This window comes from Neodiprion pinetum, chromosome 5 (genome assembly GCF_021155775.2).
Source record: "Neodiprion pinetum isolate iyNeoPine1 chromosome 5, iyNeoPine1.2, whole genome shotgun sequence".
Lineage (NCBI taxonomy): Eukaryota > Metazoa > Arthropoda > Insecta > Hymenoptera > Diprionidae > Neodiprion > Neodiprion pinetum.
Genome location: NC_060236.1, coordinates 6,981,698 through 7,001,542, shown reverse-complemented (window position 1 = coordinate 7,001,542; position 19,845 = coordinate 6,981,698). Strand labels below are relative to the sequence as shown.

The following is a 19,845-nucleotide window of genomic DNA, read 5'->3' as shown; positions in this document are numbered from 1 at the left end:
ATAAAATTAAATAAAAACAAACAAATTACAATTCGTATTTGATCCAATAAGATTATATCAGATTATACGCATGTATGTATAAATTAGTATATATTATATGGGCAACATTTATTCGCTAATTCAAAATTTAGCACTATATGGTGTCGAAAATGACGAGTTGCGTGTGTTTAACAAGCTGACCGTGAGCCAGCCCTCGATCTTCCCGTTATCACACTGCAGGTTCCAAGTTGACGGAATAAAAAAATATTAATATCCAATTCGAATTTCGAACTACAAATTCAGATTCGTGATTGATGTGTCGAAAGTCCTTGGATACCATATTACATGAAGATAATATGATTTTCTTTTATTTTGAACCACTATAATGGATCCACCATTATGAATTTGGGAATTCTGACCTTGGATTTGTTATCGGTGACCCAAAAAACCTCCGACTACTAATTTCTACCAAAATCCGAATATTTTTAGATTTTATTCCACCATATTGGATTCGCCATTTTAGATTTTGCAAATCTGATCCCATATTCGTGATCAACGACCCCAGAAATCTCATGGTACCAATTTTCATTCAAATCCGTTGATCCATTCTCAGGATATTTTTATTTTATTTTTCGGAGATTTGTTGTTCGAATAATTCAAAAAGTACTGAACTGATCAAAGCAAAAATCTAATCAGTTCTAAGTTTTGAAAAGCCGCGTCGATTGGGACCAAAATCATTGAAATGCGGTGCCTCGTTTTTGAGATATCGTCGGATAAAAAAATTGATCAGATACGTATATACATACACACATACACACACACAGTCGTCCGTCCGAAAGCGGTCGGAGATGATTCTCTGGATCTTGAAACGTCAAGATTTAGTGAACACCTAACTTTTCATTTTCGGGGTGATGACAATAATTTCCTTTTTTCTCCGAAAATGGAGAAACGGGAAGTTAAAAAGCACCAAATAGTGTTGCTTCCAAACCGAAATGCAGTCTATAGAAGTTTTATAGAAGTTCACACCGTCGATTGTTTACAATGTGTTGGTTTGACGGCGATGGTGTCAACCTCAAAATCCAAGTCTGTCACAGATTTGCGTGTACACCGACACAGTGTTGCATTGACACCGATATAATGTTGAATTGACACCGATGGTGTCAATCTGATGTCGAAAGCTCTTACGCGTACAAGTTTTAACATGCCGCAAGTCCTTAGCCCGCAGTCAGAGAAGCTCAGTTTCCTCCACGCGCGCTTACAAGCAGTCGCTTCGCATTTCAGGTAAAACGTGTTGTCTGCCTCGTGTATGGTTCTAATTATGTCGGAATCAGATTTTGTTAATGTTTTTACCGTGACTTTGCTTAATATGGATGGCCCTGAAATGGAAAATGTGTTGATTGATAGTGCGCAGCAAGCAGCAAATGTGCAGGATGCACCGGATAGTGGTGACATTGTTACCGGGACATCTTTCCAGTTGCGAAAGGGACGATACAACGGGGAGACTAAATAGATAAAAGTGCTCACTCCCAATGGCAAGCCCTTGGAATAGAATGATTTTATTATTACAGGTAAGTGTTAATAAATAATATTTTCCAATAAATCGTTAAATGCTATTTTCTGTTCATCTAACACTATTTGATGTTCTTTGAATAGTATCTAGGGTTCTTTCAACGCTCTATGGTGTTATTTTAAACCATTTGGTGCTGACTTGTATAATTGAGTACCAACCAAGCATTATCATTTCATTCCGCGTACTGAATTACCAAAACGCTCGGTGTACACTAACCTATCTCCATTTGGTGAATTTATTGGAAATAAATTATTAAATTGGAATAAAATACTGCCACATTCTAGTCGGCATTGGCTTTGAAAAAAATTTTGAATTAACATATTTTATCTATATATAAGTGAAACTTTAGCCCGATATTTTTTACAGGATCATATACAGTAGCGAATTATTTATGTGTTAATAAAACTATCTAGCATTTACTGATTTAAATTTCAGGAAATATTCTATGACCCTGAAGGCCGGTCAGGTTACATCTCCTGGAGACTGCGCACCCTCAATAGACGTCGTCAGGTGCCAAGTAAAGAAGTTAAAATTGAGCAGAAAGAAAACGTTCGACCCCCAAAAATGTGTACCCTCACAATGAGGAAAGTGCGCAAGGACAGTTGATCTTCCTCCGCAATGCCTGTCCTAAGACACAAAAGAAAGAAATTTTATTGGCACAGGCGGAGGCAAATTTGATAGGTATGACAATTTTATATCTGAATTTTTGTTAGCGAGAAGCGATTTTCAATTTAATCCATCCGATAGAATATTCGTGGTGAAAAAAGTAGTTTCTGGATTTCTTTATAAAGTCGGATTTTCAATTGCAACCCATATTGATGAACAGACGGATCTACCCGTATTTCAGGTCATCACTCATATCTTTGTACATCGCAATGTACCATTCGTTATTTGTACCAAATGTAAAACAAAATATTTTAGTGACGAGTACCATGCTTTTGTAGTCGAACCCAAAATTATAAAGACCTATAGTTTAATCGATCTCAATCTGTTGGATCATAAATATGCCTATGAATTTCATCAAAGTTATCACAAAACTACTACGTTCGTAGTGCCGAAATGTCATATTTTTTAAACGTACCTATATGCTACTATTTTCATCATTATCATAATTATAATCTATATGTATATTGTACTATTAGTTTTTACGCCGTTTCGTGTCACTCAATTCATATGTTCATATAAATGCATACGGTATTTAAAAGTTCCTATCCCGCAGAACGGAAAGTACAAACAATAATGATTAATTATTATTTAGCCAATTTGTTGTTAAAGAGAAAATAAGTTTTGTACTTTTGATATCAAATATATAATATGTAAGATTATTCTAAGGTTCATGTGGTTATATATATTATATATATATGTATAAGCAAAAATAAGTTTATATATGTATATATTTGAAAGCACATGTAAGGTGTTTACCTATGTAATAGAAATTAGATATTGACTTGGATTATCTTATGAATCACTGTATTTTATTTTTAAACCCTACCTCATGTGTCATATATGCATATACCTATATTCATATAAGAAAAAATAGTCGGTTTGCCAATTCTCTGGTGTTATTACCATGGTGTCAATTTTTTGGAGTTGTTTTTTGTTGTTGTATAGTGCTATATTGCGGATGTCAATTTTCTGGTGTTATCAACTGGGTGTCAGTTTTTTGGTGTTATTGCCAGGGTGTTAATCCGCTGGTGTTCATTCGCAAGGTGCTTATTCAGCGGTGCGGATTCTTATGGTGTCCATTTCGATGTTGTTATTTCGCAGGGTTCAAATTCCTTGGTGCTGATTTTTATGGTGTCATAATTGTCTGGGCGTCAATACTCTGGTGTTATTCTGAAGGTGTCAGGTTTCGGGTGTTACTGCAATCGGTGTTACTTCGGAACACCAAACTTTTAACACCGTCTGTTAACACCAAGCATGCACACCAACGGAGTGGACTTTTCGGGACTACGCGTGGTGTTAAAATGGTGTTGATTTTGACACCAAATTTTTTACAGTGTAGTCACTGTTGCTATATTTTCTTGTAACCGTTGCGAAAATTTAACGCTCGTGCAACGATAAATTGACTTTAAAGCCTTGTTTAACTAAAAAAGTAGACCAAACCTCACAAACTGACCTTTTTTTCCAAAGTTTGTAATTTCGTGCAAAGATTTCTCTTTCAGCCGTCACCAAATACACGCAATATCCGTTTTAAGAACCCGTGCTTATCGTCAACTGAGCGATATTCGAGCGTACGGGAAATGGAGAGAAGATATAAATGTACGGAAGAGCACGCGCTTGCCTGTATCGTTCCCATCTTACGGCACAGATATAGGGACTATTTTAAATCACGGTTTGGCTCGGCATACCCTTTTCCAGACGAAGAAGAAGACACCTTATACCTCCACCTGCCTGACCGCCTCTCCGCCTGCCTTATAGCCGCGCCGATACGTACGCGGCGTAAAAACTGACCTTTGCCAATGCTCGATTGAAATAAGATCGCTATCGGTATAAATATAACCCCGCGCCTGCTGCAGCGCCGCATGCGGCGATACCCGCACGGACTAAATCACACGGAAAGAAGACGTACCCACGCCTAAACCTCATCGCCGTGTTGCGGAGATATTTTTATTCAGCTTCGCGCAATTACATCGGGACGTTTGCTGAACGTGTATATTTGTCAAGGAGGAAAGTTTATCGTAAAAAATGGACGAGATTAATTGTAGCGTTGATGCAAAAACGTGACGAAACGGAATCTCGAATAGCGTTGACGATGATAATCTAGTTAGCTTTAACTATGAAAGTTCCAGTGATGCGAGGAGAAAATGTTGAAACGCTGATGTGCAACTACATATAAACACCTCGTTAGTTTAACTGAATCGTAGAAACCTCGTTACTACATACTCTTTTTTTTTTACTTCATATTTCGTGTCTGATTCTGATGACCGACAGCTGATCTCATTCATAAATTAATTCTCCACAGATCGTCTAAATCAAATTGCGATTAACGATAACGTATTTTTGGTTGAATCGCAAGTTTAACATCTGTAAATTATTACGATTTTACGTATCGAATTTGGTTTTACCAGCTGACGAAATTAAGAAAGGATCTGTACCGGAAAACATTTGTAGGGTATTGATTTGCGGATCAAATAAGCTTATTTTCAAATGGAATCAGACGAACTGTACGGATGTTTGAGTAGTAAAATAGTGAAGAAATGTAATTTTTCTGAAGTTGGTAATACCAAGGACTTTGTGATTGGAATTCAGTTGAGCTCTGTTTCACTTTCACTTTGTGATTTTTCAGATTCGAAACATTTTTAACCTGACTATGCGTCCCAAACATCCTTAAGGAGACGTAGAATCACAACAACCAGTTTTTTTTGCATGAAATATCGCAGGAGCTGTAGATCTTACGAAATGCTGTCAAAGAAAAATTGCGACGTTGGGATATTTTTAAAAAACTTTATTTTTACGGTTAGGACTAGTCATGCATAGGACATCAGCATGTGAAATACAATCGATTTGACAATTTGTCGATAATCCATTTACGAACACTTAGAATAAAACTATTCTTCATCGGAATGAGACAAGCAATATCGATTTTTTTTTTATGTAAAAAAAAAGATAGTAGAATAACCTGATTTCTGGAGTTTAAATTTTCAATCCTCCATTTCATCACGTCTTTGTTTCGAGACATTTTCCATCCGACCTTATATACCCGATGCATTCTCAAGTTTATGAAGTTGAATCCAGCAGTCAGAGTTACTTAGCGGAACCTGTTAAACTTTTTGAAAATAACAGAATGCAGTCCAGTTTCATCCTCATAATTGTATAAAAGTATCGGTGATTTAAGTTAGTGAACAAAATATTGATTATCGGACTTGACTACCTTATTCGAATGAACATTAGAACCTTATGCTGTCAATTCTGGCTGCAAGCTTCAGCCTCGTCTTAAGTTTGACGTTAAACGGGACGAGAGAGTAAGTTTACGGCTCTGGGATCGAAGAGGCGATAAGATATCCTAGAATCGCGGTGATGTTCGGCGTGTGATAATCTATGGGAAACAGAAATCGCGTATTTCGTATTGACCGAGATGCGAAGAAGAAGAAGAAGAAGAAGAAGACGAAGAAGAAGAAGAAGAAGAGCTTCGGCGACACGAGGGTTAAAATCTGCGTGGGCCACGCAGCTGGCTGAGAGACTCTCGGAAGCAGTGGGCCGTCGGAACACGGTCCTGCGGGATAATATGCGGGATAGGCTGCAAAACCGCGAACAAAGCGACGTTTCGATTTTTGACCTGCACGAGACTTTGTCGTTCCTTTATACGTTTCGTTTTTCGCAAAGGCGACGTGGGCGTGCGACATTCCAACACATACATCGAGCCTCGTGTCTCGCTCTGCAAGAGCGAACGGAAGCTCCGCAGGACACAAGCAGCTACTCATCGACACCTACACGCAGCGTGCAAATACACATATTTTCCGTCAACCGATACCCGCCACTTTAAGGCCCCGGCAGTGAATTCCTCTCTTTCTGAGATAGGCGAAAAAACCGGGACTCGGATAAGAAAACGACCGTGCGGTACCACCTCGTTCCATTGTTCGCCAGGAGAAATGCCACCTTCGGCTTTGGTATGAATCCGGAAGATGTGCTCGTAAACTCGCGGACGCGTTTTATAAACCAGACGACTAATCGCCGGCTCCGTTTCCTGAAAATCCTTCGACTCTCAGGGCGTCTGGTGTCAATGACGTATCGAATCTCCTGAAATTTCCCGGGTTTTCAGACGAAAATATCCATTTTTTCAGGTCGGATTTCAATCAAATTTTACTAACAAACTCACTCGTTTCTTGAAAATTACGTAAAAGTTAGACATCGGATCGTAAGTTCAAATGGTACCATTTTTATTTCAGCTGAATTTTGTTTAGACTCAATTAGTACCAATATCAACCAAGAAACTAACGGAAGATTAGGATCAGCCATTCTTCAGATATTTGCAAGTTATTGTCAACAGTCAATCTGGATTTCGTTGCTTTATATATTAATAATCATTCTCATAAGAACAAACTAGTCGAATGGTTAAAAAAAATAAAACCATTAATCCCACGTCATAATTATGCAACTGTATTGATTTACCGTCGAGAATGATAAGAAGATGGATGAAATTAGAAGAATAAAAAGAAATTTCTTCCATATTAATTACGTAATTCGACTTGCAGTAATTTTCGTAGAAATTTTAATACTCGAAAGAAGACGCAACGGAGGAGTATTGATACAACGTAGTATAAAAATGCATACCGAAACGAACGAATGATTACCGGGTGCGGTTGAAAAATAAAAAAAATGGCAACGATAACAAGAAGCGTAATTCCGAATGCCGCAGGGCACGGAATTTCTCCGTGGCGTCGCCTCGTTTAATAGAACAAATCTTCGAGCAACGTTTCTATATTCCCGGTGCAAAACGTTCGTTAGATAGGATAGGATGTACAGGGTATAACAGCTCTGCTAGTTGGATCGAATCACGGAGGTACGTCGATCACGGTTGATAGCTCACGTGCCTATATATCGTTGTAAAAATTCTGTCTTGGGGGTATAAGGTAGATATATAAAGGTAGGTAGGTACGTAGCGATCGGCGAGGTAAAAAGTAGTGACATCTCAATTTGGTCAGACAGTACGGAGTGGCTTATAGCTCCAAGTTATCCGTCCGACTGCTCGCCGTTTCATGCCGGATCCTCGGCTGCGTGGCAGAAAACTGCTCAACGATGTCGCAGGGAAAAATATAAATGATGGCGGGAAATTTTGAAAGGTGAATCGAAGAAGCGGTTGGCCTTGAGCGACAGTCGCAAGGATTGTTTGAGAAAAGGAGCGCGGATCGGGCGTGAATTAGCGAGTGCGGATACCACGGGCGATAAACAAGTGCGCATAAAATACAAGGTATAAACCTTCGGCGCGGGCTGTTTTAATAGACTCTCGATTCTCCTCCTGCAGCGTAGCAGAGTGAACACGATCAGATACGCGGAGAGCTCATCTGGTTCCTATTCGCGTGTGCGGTTCTCCGCAAGACGCCAAGCTCTGTCCACATCTGGCCGCATATCCCTTCCTGCTGCCCCAGACTTTACAACGCAACATCTCACGATACGAAAGCACGAAAGCTCGAATACCCAGCGCCTCGACAGCGTCAACCTTTTCTACATTTCCTTGAGATATTATGTTCCTACCCACCGCACCGTGTTGATCGTAGGTCACTCCGACTCCCCGGAGGGGGGGGGGGGTCCAGCTTTATCACCTTAGTTTCCAAGACTCGTTTTTCGAAATTCAAGACGGCAGAGCGATTAGCACAACGCTAATTAACACCGCTGACTCGTCGTCTGAGCCAGTGATGTAATCGCGTAACTGACAAGCCCGAAGCACGATGGAGAATAAAGAGTAAAACTAACTCGGCGCGTCTCTTTTCACGGATAGGTGTTTAATGGGATGAACGGTCTTCAGCGTGTGAATTAAAAGTTAGGAGAAGAGAAAAAAAACCGTTCGAAAGAATCTTCGGTAGTGTTATTTTTGCCAATGATGGCAAACGCGAATGAAACAAGATTTCTACTTAGCAAAAATTTAACTAAGGCAAGCCGAGGTATCGACAATTTGAAAACATATTTTCATAAATGAAACGTTTCAAATTATTAAACCCCGGCGTGTTTCATCAGATTCTAATATCTTCCCACAAATTAAATGTAAATGTAATTATCAAGGAACATCTGTTGTACGGTGCTTAGACAAATCTACGTTTATCCACTGTGGAGATAACTATTAGTAAAATTTTTCTCGAGCAATCTTTCGAGATCTCTATGGTGAACATGACAAGCCATAAAAAAACCTTGGAATCGGATCGAAAACACAAGAGTTTGATCACAGTTTGTACGTTACAATTATAAAACATGCCCTCAGATTGTTGATATCTTAGATTGTGTTATTCGCGTATCATTTGTGTTCACCATTTTTGGCGCAAATAACATTTCGCGAGATTATCCAAACAGTTTTTTCTCTTTTCCTAACTTTTCATCGAAACGGTAGAACCGATTCATTCCTGACCCTCGCAAGCCACACTGGAGTTTCAGAAATTCCAAAATGGATCTCTAGGCTTTCGTTCCTCGCGAGAAAACATTTCTCAACCGACTTTATCTCTGAACACTTAAACACTTAACAATTTCTCAATATACAGACAGATTTCGCGATCAGTTAATTGGCTATCGTCAAAAAAAAAAAAAAAATCGAAATAAGACCATTCTACCCAGCGTTTTGATAGAAAATCGGATATCTCGAGAAAGTATCCGTGGCATCCGAAGGTTAAAGTCAACGTGATACTTTTACGCGAAGATAGTGTAAACTCGATAATGAATCCTAACGGCGGATGAACGAGTACGGGATTATAGGAGTAATTTAAAACGAAGATACCGTATATCCGGAGTCGGTGTCACTGGTATAGAATTATAGTAAGACACGCAGGGGAACAGATCATGAGATGAAGGGTAGTGCATGACTCTGGATTCGCGTGTCGCACGAGCTTGGGATTGAAAAAGAGTTAGACACGAATACAGAGAGAGATTGAGAGAGATAATCCATAGACATTTGAAAAAGTAACAAGCGACAGAGAGAAAGAAGGGAATCGGTGAGTTATGAATTCATCCGCATCATTCGTTGGTTTATACACGAAGGATGCGATCAAGGCTTCGGTGTCCGCTAGTCCGAGTCCGAAGGAGGCGAGGAGTACTTGAGCCGGTGAAGAAAAGCCCATATTTCGTCGTAGAGCCCGCATACCGAGCGTTGCAGTGTGCGGGTGTTACGCGATCGGAAAGGAGAGATGCCGGATACCACGGCAGATAGGGACCAGATACGAGATAGCCGTCGTTGTAGTCCTTCGAGCAGCCGCGGACTTGGCTCAGTTATTTCTACACCCGCGGACATCATTGAACTGTGATCCCACTCCCGGTACGAAAAGTTGCTGTTAAACTATCGTCCGTACCGTGCAATCGATACTTCGATACCGGTGAACCGGAGTATTTGATATCGTACGGACAAAATCTTGGCCGTTTCTACCGCGCGGTAAAGGGCGTGCCGTGGCACAGTTAACGCAAATTGCACCAAACGCAACCTTACCAACTTACACTTATCGTCTGTACGGTGCTTTGCCCGATACCATAGGATTACACTTGTACGTATTTCAGATGTGCACGATGCCTCAGCCGCTGTGTGGTATCCGTACTCTATAAACGTACCCACATCCAGATGTACTCGTACCGGTGGTGTAAGATTGGTTATTTGGCTTTGCCCAAGGCTCGACTCGCTGTTACGTATCTGTAATGGAGGATGCCGAAGTGTCGGTATATTCTTTGCTCGCATTCCTCGTGGAATGTGAGAAATATAGCAATCTTAGCAAGCGCGACACCTGAATCGAAGCCACTTGATGTCCCGAAATTGAGGTCCGTGGTCGGGGAACGACAAACAGTGCCAATTGGGTGTTTAAGATTAAGTTGTTTTATTTTTTGTTTCTCCGGTTAGCTTTTTGAGCTTCGGAGCTTCGCACTCTTCCGGAAATAATAGTTTGCATTAACGCGAAGTGCACAAGAGGAGTTCTCTGTCACCGTTATTACGGTGTACCGATGCTTCGCTAGTCCCTAGTTGAAATTCAAACGACGGAAATTATTCCTACGGTATAAAAAATGTGAAACAATATCCTGAACGTCGAAAGCGAACACAAGAGTTACATAATAATAGCCGAGTGGATTACACCGCGCACATATCTCGCTCGACACTTAGTTCCATCCCCGGCGACATTAAAGGTGAGGCTGTAACTCATCGGGTTGACAGTTGTGTGGCCGTATACCGATAGACGCGGGGCATTGAGGCATCGTCGTATAGCAGCCATAGGCGGAATTGTTAATGACGTATTGAACGACACCGGGTGAAGGAAGGAGCGAAGAGGCTGCAACAACGGATGGCCGAGAGGAACGGAGTCCGAGCATAGGTTAAACGACCCACGTAAGTACCTGGAAATTGCAAGCTTCGATGTACCGCGGCATTAAGATATAGAAAAGGTTGGACCAGCGGACGGAGAGGCATTCAGGATAGCCGGGCAATAATCGCGGTACATGAATCCCACAGGTCTCCGTAATTCCGTCGATCGTCTTGGAGTGACGCGACTAGACCAACTTCTTCGGGCCTTCTTCAAAGTATAAAAGGGCTCGGCGTTATACTCGGTAGCCATGCAAGCGTCGGGGGGACAAGAGATAAGGGTAAGTAACGGAGGCGGTCGGTTCCGTCGATCGGTTGCGAGGAGCTCAGGTACCTACCCGCGATATTTTTGCAGCCCTGGAGAGGAGCTTGCAGTGCCGCGGCGCATTGTTGCCCTTCCGAGGCTTGAGATCCATTAGGGATTTCAGATATTTATTACCGGAGGCGTGGATACCGTGCGGAGTCGTTATCACCGCGGGAAGAACCGGCGTCTTTATCGAATTCCGCAAATTACCGATATCGTTCCTCAGTAGGGCTTTTAAGCCGCGGTCCAGCGAGCCGCCTTTATACCCACCTTCCAAGGAGTACATATTTACCAAGCCTATCACGCGGCTTATTGTCCCACTTGAGGACACGGGAACTCCGCAGTTACTACCGATACGCCTATAAGGTTCGCCTATTTTGCAAGTACTTTTACATCGCTTCAGGCCGATTCTCTACCGCATGCAAGTATATGTACCGAACAGAGGGGAAGAGAAATATCAGCTCAAGACGATGCATCGCCGGCCCACTCTGTTTCTCCTCACAAAGTGCAGATTTTATCAGACTCATGATGCACCACACCATCGCCGTCGAATGCGTTCGGAATGTTCCGGACGATATTTAAGCCCGGTTTCTTCGATTTCCTATCGCTAACTTAAACCACCGCTACCGCGCTGTACCGATTCGGACAATCTCGCTAAATTTCATGTTCTTCGGATTAATTGGTGCGAGATTTGTAGAAATTCTTGATTTTGTACCTCCAGTTTTTTAACCTCATGCTACATCAACGATTATTTATCACCTTTAACCAAAGATAATTCATGGTAATGTACGAACGTGGACCATTTCAATCACTAAACGTAAAACACGCGGTCAGACTTTTATTGAAGACAATTCGTTGAATTGAGACAACTTTTTGAAAGTACTATTGAACAGTTCGCGGATCGGGTAAAGTTAAAAATAAATAAAACAAAAAAAGAATCAGCTGATTTACCTAAGTAGATGGATTAAATTTAATAGATAGGCCACCGGTGCGTTAGTACATGCGGTGTTATAACCCGTCTAAAGATATTCACTTGGAACTATATGTGCCCGTGACGAAATGCTGGTCGAAAACAACGGTCGGTTCGTTACCAACTGATTATTATTTCACGTTCACCTTCCCGGACGATCGTACAATACAATTATACACATCTAGGTATATATATATACGTATATATATATATACATATATATATAAAACGTTACAGATGAACGGTTATTACCTCCGCCGATATTTAGAGAGAAATTGGATTGCGCGGTGATTCCTTATACAATACGTGACCCGCCGTTATACTTTATTACACCGCGAGTAGAATGGATATTTAAAACATGTTTCTAATCGAGTTACTTTCGAAAGAAAATATCACAGGTTTTTGTCAGTCGATCGCGGTTGATCGTTCCCAGTATGAAAATGAAGTTTGATTCAAAAACGACAAGGTTTTAATTAACGAAAGTCTTGGGCAGTTCGAGTACGCAAAAAAAAAAAAAAAAAATAGGTAAATAAACGAATGAGCGGACAGGATGAAAAAAAAGGCGTTGGAATAGAGAGGGTAAAAAAACTCTGATGAAAAATGCAAAATTATCACGGTATAGGATTTGAAGGACAGGCGTGTAATTATATAAGATCGGATCACGGCGGATCGGTAGCAGCGTCGACTGCTACTATATACGTGAAAACTTGAAAATATTCCGAACTCAGCCTCCCAACTGCCAACGGGATATCAAACTGACGAAGCTGGCTGAAGCATTCCGCATTTAACTACTTACGGTCTGCCTTCGCGTGCGATCAAGAGTGTCGAGGAGCCGCGGAATATGCGGCAGGAGGAGCTTCTTCTTTTCCCTTGACCCTTTTTTCTTTTATTTAAAATTATAAACATACACACCTTTCTTTCTCTCTCTCTCTCTCTCTCTTCTCATTCTTAGCCAGCTTATTAAAATCCGGCTGCACGGTGATTGGCAGGAGTTATCTCTTGTGCCTTATACGTGAAATTTGAGAAGCTTTAATACCCCTCGAGCATAATACCCGGATCATGGCGTACCCGATATGCTCGTGATCAAAAGTGATCGTCACAGCACGAGATGTACTACTTTCGTCTTGAAGAAGCGGTATTCAAGTCCCGAATTTTAAAAGTTCCGAAAGCGCCTAATTCAGAATTATTCGACGGCGAAACTTGATGTAAAGAAATCAAACTTTGAAGAAACAACATAGTTCTGAAATGCGAGATTCCGGAAATTCAAGTTACGACAGAGCAAAGTTTTGAAAAGTAAAGTTCCAATAGAGCAAAATTCCGAAAAATAAAGTTTCTATGGGATAAAAGCCCGAAAATTAAAATATACTCGCACAGCGTAGTTTACTCGATCAAGAGGTGTAAAAAATCAGAATGACCAGGATTCTGAAAATAAAAATATCGAAAATCCAACACAAAGAAAGATGAAAGTAGTGAAATTTAACCAAGCCAGAAATTCACAGAACTGAAAATCTTCCATCATTCGGAATTTCGATGTTTTAGATTGTTAAATTTTCTCACTTTCGGAACTTTGCCTCGTCGGAGTTACGACATTTCGCCATTTTCTCCATTCGGAACTTTGATGTTTCGTCAAAGTTTTATTTCTTTATACTTTAAGTATCACCGCTAAAAAATTGAGAATTTGGCGCTTTCGGAGCTTTTCAATACCGGAATCTCAACCCCGCCCCGTCTCGAGTACGGCGTAAATGCGAAAATTCTCAAACCGATTTGAAATCGACGAAATCTTGGCTTCCGTGAAAGTGCAGTGATCATTGTTTTTTGCAGGTCCGTGCAGCCGTGAGCGAGCCGGCGGACGGACAGGTGCACCAACTCAACGACGCTTCAGGTATAAGTCCGCTTTATACTTCAGAACCGAGATCCAGCAGCTGGGAAGTGATTCCGTACTGTGGAATATACGCGATACAAGATTTACACGGACTTTTCTATCCATCAACGTTGCGCGTCTGCATTGTACCTACGTTGCACGGAGGATACGAAGCGTCAGGAGCTGAGAGATCGGGCTCGTAGAAGCTGAATTACCACAAGCACATATCCCGCGGTACGTATTACGTTATTCCGCAATACCGCGCGTTCGAAACGACGGATTTCATCGACCTTACTTACACATCAGCCTACATCCGAGCAAGTGGTCGTCGCTCTCCGTTGTATACGCGAATCTTTGCTATTAACCGCGGGAATATACGGAAAACGAGACGCGGGTGATGTAACAAAGAATTCGGTGAATTGTACCGTTCAGAAGATTCGATATAGTGAGAATTCGTGAACAATGATTCGCCGTTGAGGCTGGATACGGTACATTTTGAATTATTCAATTCAGGGTGATGACCATAATTGAGTAAATTGATTTATCTGCGGAACAATTTTAAGACAAAAGCGAGAAAACTTGCTTTAATTCTTAAAGTTCTGATCTAACCTGGTGAGATCTGGAGAAACGATAATAAACGTGGATTGTACACCGAGAGAAACTGTTACTTCCGGTTGCTGTTCAGCCCTTAACTATGTTCATTTTTTACGACAATCGAAATGGTATGTTCGGTATGTTTTGTTTATCACGGCTTACCAAACTTCAGACGATCCTAAAGGTGCGAAGTAACGATTTCACCTAAACGTTGCCAACCTAATCCTCGTCGAAGATTCGTGTTTACACACTCGGAGAAATTTTTAGTTCCGGTTACCGTTCAGCCCTTAACTATGTTCATTTTTTACGACAGTCGAAAAATATAGTTCTAGGTAGAAAATGAAATATCCGTTACTATTCTGTCTCATTACGATCACTGTGTTGCTATATTTCCTTGTAACAGTGTTTTCAACGATACCTGTTTTACTGAATATTTCTTGTCACTGTAACAAATGACATTTTTCTCATTGTAAGCTTTCCTAACGCTAGCTGGAGGCGAGCTATTTGTGCGTGTTGGATATAGGAAGGAAAGTATCGTATAAGTTGGGGATCGGAAAAATGATCGTCCAGGTCGTAATCGCGTCGATACGATCTTGCGCAAGATTCGCGCGTTATAAATTTATTCCCGGCAATACCGCAACGGCGATAGTGATAAGAACTTGAGCTATGCGTAATTTACCGAGGTGCTTAAGCGAATGTGGAGTGAGGAAAAGTTAATAGAGCGGTCACCTCGAGAGTGAATAGACAACGAGGTCCGTCATTAATCAGCGATAAAAGTAACGCGTGTGCGAGCGTGTATTCCAGCCATATTATTCTAGGTATAAAACATCGACCACCGTCCAATGCTTCCAAGATGGACGTTATCTTCCATCTAGTACACACAGGCCAATCCGCGAACGTGGTCGAGCAATTTCCAGCCCGTCAATATTCCGCGCTCCGCTCTTCGGCAATATCTGCACTGTGTCTACTCATCTTGAAAAATTCTCGCTTTCCAGCAGCAACGCTCGACAATTGATTACGCGCGCGTTACAAGAAGCCCATCTTGGATGTCGTACGCAAGAAAATCACTCAACACCTTTCACACGCGTAATATTGCCGGGCAAGTCTGAGTTCGACACCCTTTTTTCCACCGATGACCAATTTTCTCGACCTCGATGCTTGATTGGATAGGCAATCGTGGATATGTAGCTCGAAGTATAACGACAGAAATACTTTCAACAAACAAAGATTACAAAGATATCGAATACGAACCGTGTAGGAAACGATGAGGAGGCATATCATTCAACCTGCTCCAGAAATCGCCTTCAGACAGCGATTTTAAATTCACTTTTACAGTTAAACTAACATCATGGACCAGGTCCTCATCTGGGGACATTATATCGCCAACAGAGAAACGATACAATTCGCTCAGTTTTACAAATTCAGGTTCGACTCAATGTTAATCGGTAGTAATAAACATGGTAGATACTAACCGATAGATCGCAGAACGCAGGCATAACCCGCGGCAGAAATCGTCTCAGCGTGACGTTAAGTCTGAAAATTGAAGTAAGAAAAAAAAAGAAACGGACATCGTACTCCAAAACTAAACCGCCAATCGCGGAATTGTAGGTGAAAGAAAGAGAGTCGTTAAGGAAAGTGAAAAAAAACTGCCAGTAGCGGTTCGAACGGTACAAAAGTGAACGACTAGCCTTGAAATTTTTGACGTGAGAATTTCCAAGACCTTTTTTCCCATTCCCGATTAATAACGAATCACAAGCGCGTGTAACGAGTGGTTCCATGTCCGGTCCAGCGACCTACGTATGCCGGTCTCCTCCTCGCTTCGGATTCTACTCTTCTTCGGTTTCTTATTCCTCTTCACGGGCTGCTACTCGGTACACGATGTTATCTTAGCCTGTCTGACATTTGACATGCCCGTCCGTGTGCCTCTTCCGTCTGTTATAACTATAAGCACAAGAGTGGGCTCTGTGCTCCTTCGACTTAGCCTTAGGTAGTTAGGTACGGTATAATCTACGTTTTACCCTGCACGGTGTTCGAGTAGGTGCGGGACGTCCGCGGTCTGTGGAGTGTCTGCGTGTATCATCGGTAAAATTCATGCCGCTCCGTCTGCTCCTATCGCAGAAAATCCGATAACCAACCGCATTGTATGCGGGTACGCGGGATAATAAGAGAGGTTGTTAAACTCGTAGACTTCGTTCGTCTCGACCTAAGTAATATCTGCTATTCCGTAGCGACGCGCGAGATTAATTGTATCAGCTGATCTACATCCAGGCGAAATACTCCGCCTACACGGTGAGTGATTCTTTTCATATTTCCTGAATCTTAATGGAACATTCAGGCACAGATCGCAGAATCAATCTATCGATCGATCGAACGGCTGCAACAATTTTTCCATTCGATCGATTCGATCATTTTGTTCGGTCCCATCTCAACCTGAACGATTCGTGCGGCGAGTTTTATGGTTTTAGACAAGTTTTCCCGTCTCTACATGCTCATGAAGCTTGATAGAAACTCATCGAAAACTCACGAAGAATGATCATGTTGAATTTTATACCAGTTACGTAAAAATACCGTCCAAAGTAACAATGACGAAAGTGATACGTAATTCAAAAGATTGACCCAAAAAATGAAAATCTCGAATCAACAATCGATCCTATAACCGAAAATAACGAATGACGAAACATCAGCTGCGCTTAAGTCTACGCCAAAGAGTTGTATCGAGTATCGAGTATAAAAATCTTGTTCTTCGACGAATCGCAATACCGACTCGGTGATGAATTTCTTCGGACCACCCCTTAGAGTCGGCAAAGAAAAAGAAAGGAAAAAAACGAGGGAGAATAAGGAGAAGCATATTGTTAGAGCGGTATAAACACATCGGTATATAGATATAGGTATCCGCGGTGAGGAATTCGTTGGCGATTTCTCCCGGTTGACCGGGAGGTCGAGACGACCAGTTGCAATATTCCATTATTATTTATTAATTCGGACCATACCAGCGATGATTATCAGCTATCTGTGTGCTCGACGGTGCACCGGTCGTCCTCACGACTTTCTTATCTTTACTCTTCTATTCCCCTGTGTCCCCTATGCTACCTCCTCCCACTTCCCGACTTCCACGGACGAACCAAGAAGACCCGCAGTGGTGCTCCGTTGCGGTATCATCTTGTCCTCGAGTTCCGCCCGGTCCGTAATTAAATTTCATCTCCAAACCAACCGGCAGGTATGTACGGGACGAGGTGACGAAAGGAGGATCGGTGAAAGGCGAGTTTGAAATCGAAGGAGAGCTTCTCCAGAGATGAAAATGCCCTCCGAGAGTCCGAATTGGAAATGGTTAGTCGTGCCCACATATGTACTTCGCACGCACGAAGTTCAGCGCATAACCGCTTCCCGCGTGATGAATCGTCTCGGGTATTTCTTGCAGCTTGGATAATACATATTGTCCACCTCTGGTGGCATAACGATTCAGTTGGCCGAGGGTTAACCCCGTGAGGTTGAACAGCGCGGTCTACTCTCTCGGAGTTACTGTGATTACTATGATAATCCCTTCCAGAGTGGAGCTGCTCCTGTAACCGCGGTTATACCACCATACCCCATACGCCGGACTGCAGATAATATTCAACGGCACGCGATAAAGCCCGATTCTGTATTCTTAACGACCCTTACGGCTATATTCTATTGTTTCTCAAAGGTTCTTCGTGACGCTGAACGATCCGATCGCGGTTCAATGATTTTTTACCGCATTCCGTATTAACGGAAAACCAGCAGCGCATTACGAAGCCTCCGTAAGATGCCTTTTGTGCCTACCCGGAGTAGAATCGTTGGCGGGATCTGTCATTTAATTAGGAGTTTCAAAGGGCGGTAATATCTGGAAACAGCATCGAATCGTTACCGGTCTCAAGTCTCCCGCGGACCGTTGACCCGAAACGTTGTTACACTTTTCGCGGCCTCGTCAGTATGTCTTGGGAGAAAAACTTGAACGCGGGAACAGAGCTAGATAAATCCATCGGTATGCTTGTAATCTCTACGAGATTGACGCGTCGGACCGCATCGGGGGACCGAGGAACTCGTGAGACCTTGACTCGTGGGACAGGTAAAGGCACCTTGAATGGAGACCATTAAACTTCGAAACGTACCCATAAGTATTATTCAAACCGTATTCGAACGGAATGAGACTTACCGCTGCTCTGCATACGGAGAGAAGACGCGCTGCACGGGCGGGCGGGACTCGAGAGGCTCGGTGACGGGATCAGAAATACTAGAAGTCAACCGAACCTGTCTACTTGTTAATGTAAATAATGCATTGTATATGTATCTCCTCCATTATATCCCGCGCTGTCAAGTCCCTGTCATAGGACCATTAAAGCATCTAAGCACAACCATGCCCAAGAAGTACGGACCCCGTGCATCCGACAGTCGCACCATACCGTACCGAACCATCGAACCCATTATTGGGTTGACACTCTGTCCCAGAATTCATTTCTGACACGCGTTTGACGGTACGGTAGAAACTTTCCCTTCGATTTTAGAGTGAAATGAAAAGCGTAAGAAAGAGAAATGACCGAACGAATTTTGTCGTTTCGAATAGGTGTCCGGTTACGACCGCGAGTCACGGGGACCCGAAGTGATCCGTACGCACGGAGAAACGGTTGGCGTAGGTACGGACGTAATACCGTTCGATTTTCATACAGGCAGTAATAAAAGTCTCGGTCCAGGCATCATCTCTATCTATAACTATCTGAGAATAGAAAGTTGTGGGAATAAGAAGTATACGCCGGCGGTAACCTCCGGGCAATTGGAGCTTTCGAACAGTCCCTCAGCATCCTTTGCCGTACGGTGCATACAATATACACGATTTGCCTACGTCTGTTCCGACTTATACACGTGATCGAAACGAGATAACAGAGCGCGGATAGTCCGCGATCCGGCGATGGAGCTTGGAAACAAAGAATACCGCACGTTCGATCTCTTACGGAATACGCAAAACACCGTTCGGCACAAAAGCTTCGAATACCAGTCGACGAAAAATTTGAACGACGCAAGCGCGCAATAATTGTCTTAATCGGAACGAGTCGATTGTATGACAAGTGTGTTTAAGAATCGCGGCTATAAGTCGAGTGTCCCAGTTATTGACCTTTTTGGGTTGCATCTGTTTGACCCTTGGTTCTAAAATCGTGAAAAACTAAATTTGCAGTGTCTACCCCTCTGGCGATTGGTTTTAGTCATCGAGAAATTCACAATTTATACCTTCAATTTATAATTTTGGAAAAGAAAAGGTTCAATGATTGGGTCTTAGCGTGTCAGTAACTGGTACACGTACCTTAACGCTACACGACTACGATCTGAATTTTTTCCGCCAATGTAACGATGAATGGTCAGAAGATGTAGCTGCGGGATGATGAAGAAGAAACCACTTCTTCACTTGATCGCTGCACGTAAGCAATAGAAGACGAGAATGCCACCCATATTCCATGCTAAATGACCCAAGAGTTCCGTTACGCTTATTTGCCTCGATTGCACGGCATCGATGCACTTCAAGCCTGCTGCTTTCCGTCCGACGATGATAAGCTGCCGCTGACGATGCGAAGAAACG

The 19,845-nt window shown here is 42.3% G+C and overlaps 1 protein-coding gene and 1 long non-coding RNA gene across 2 annotated transcripts in view; one reads left to right on the top strand and one right to left on the bottom strand.

The window, feature by feature from the left end:
- LOC124219839 (protein cortex) overlaps positions 1–19,845 on the bottom strand; it is a 245,072-nt gene that overhangs the window by 203,090 nt on the left and 22,137 nt on the right. The window lies entirely within an intron of this gene.
- Positions 704–2,102, top strand: LOC124219844 (uncharacterized). Its single transcript, XR_011177150.1, has 2 exons — positions 704–1,547; positions 1,985–2,102. It is a non-coding gene; the product is annotated as an uncharacterized lncRNA (long non-coding RNA).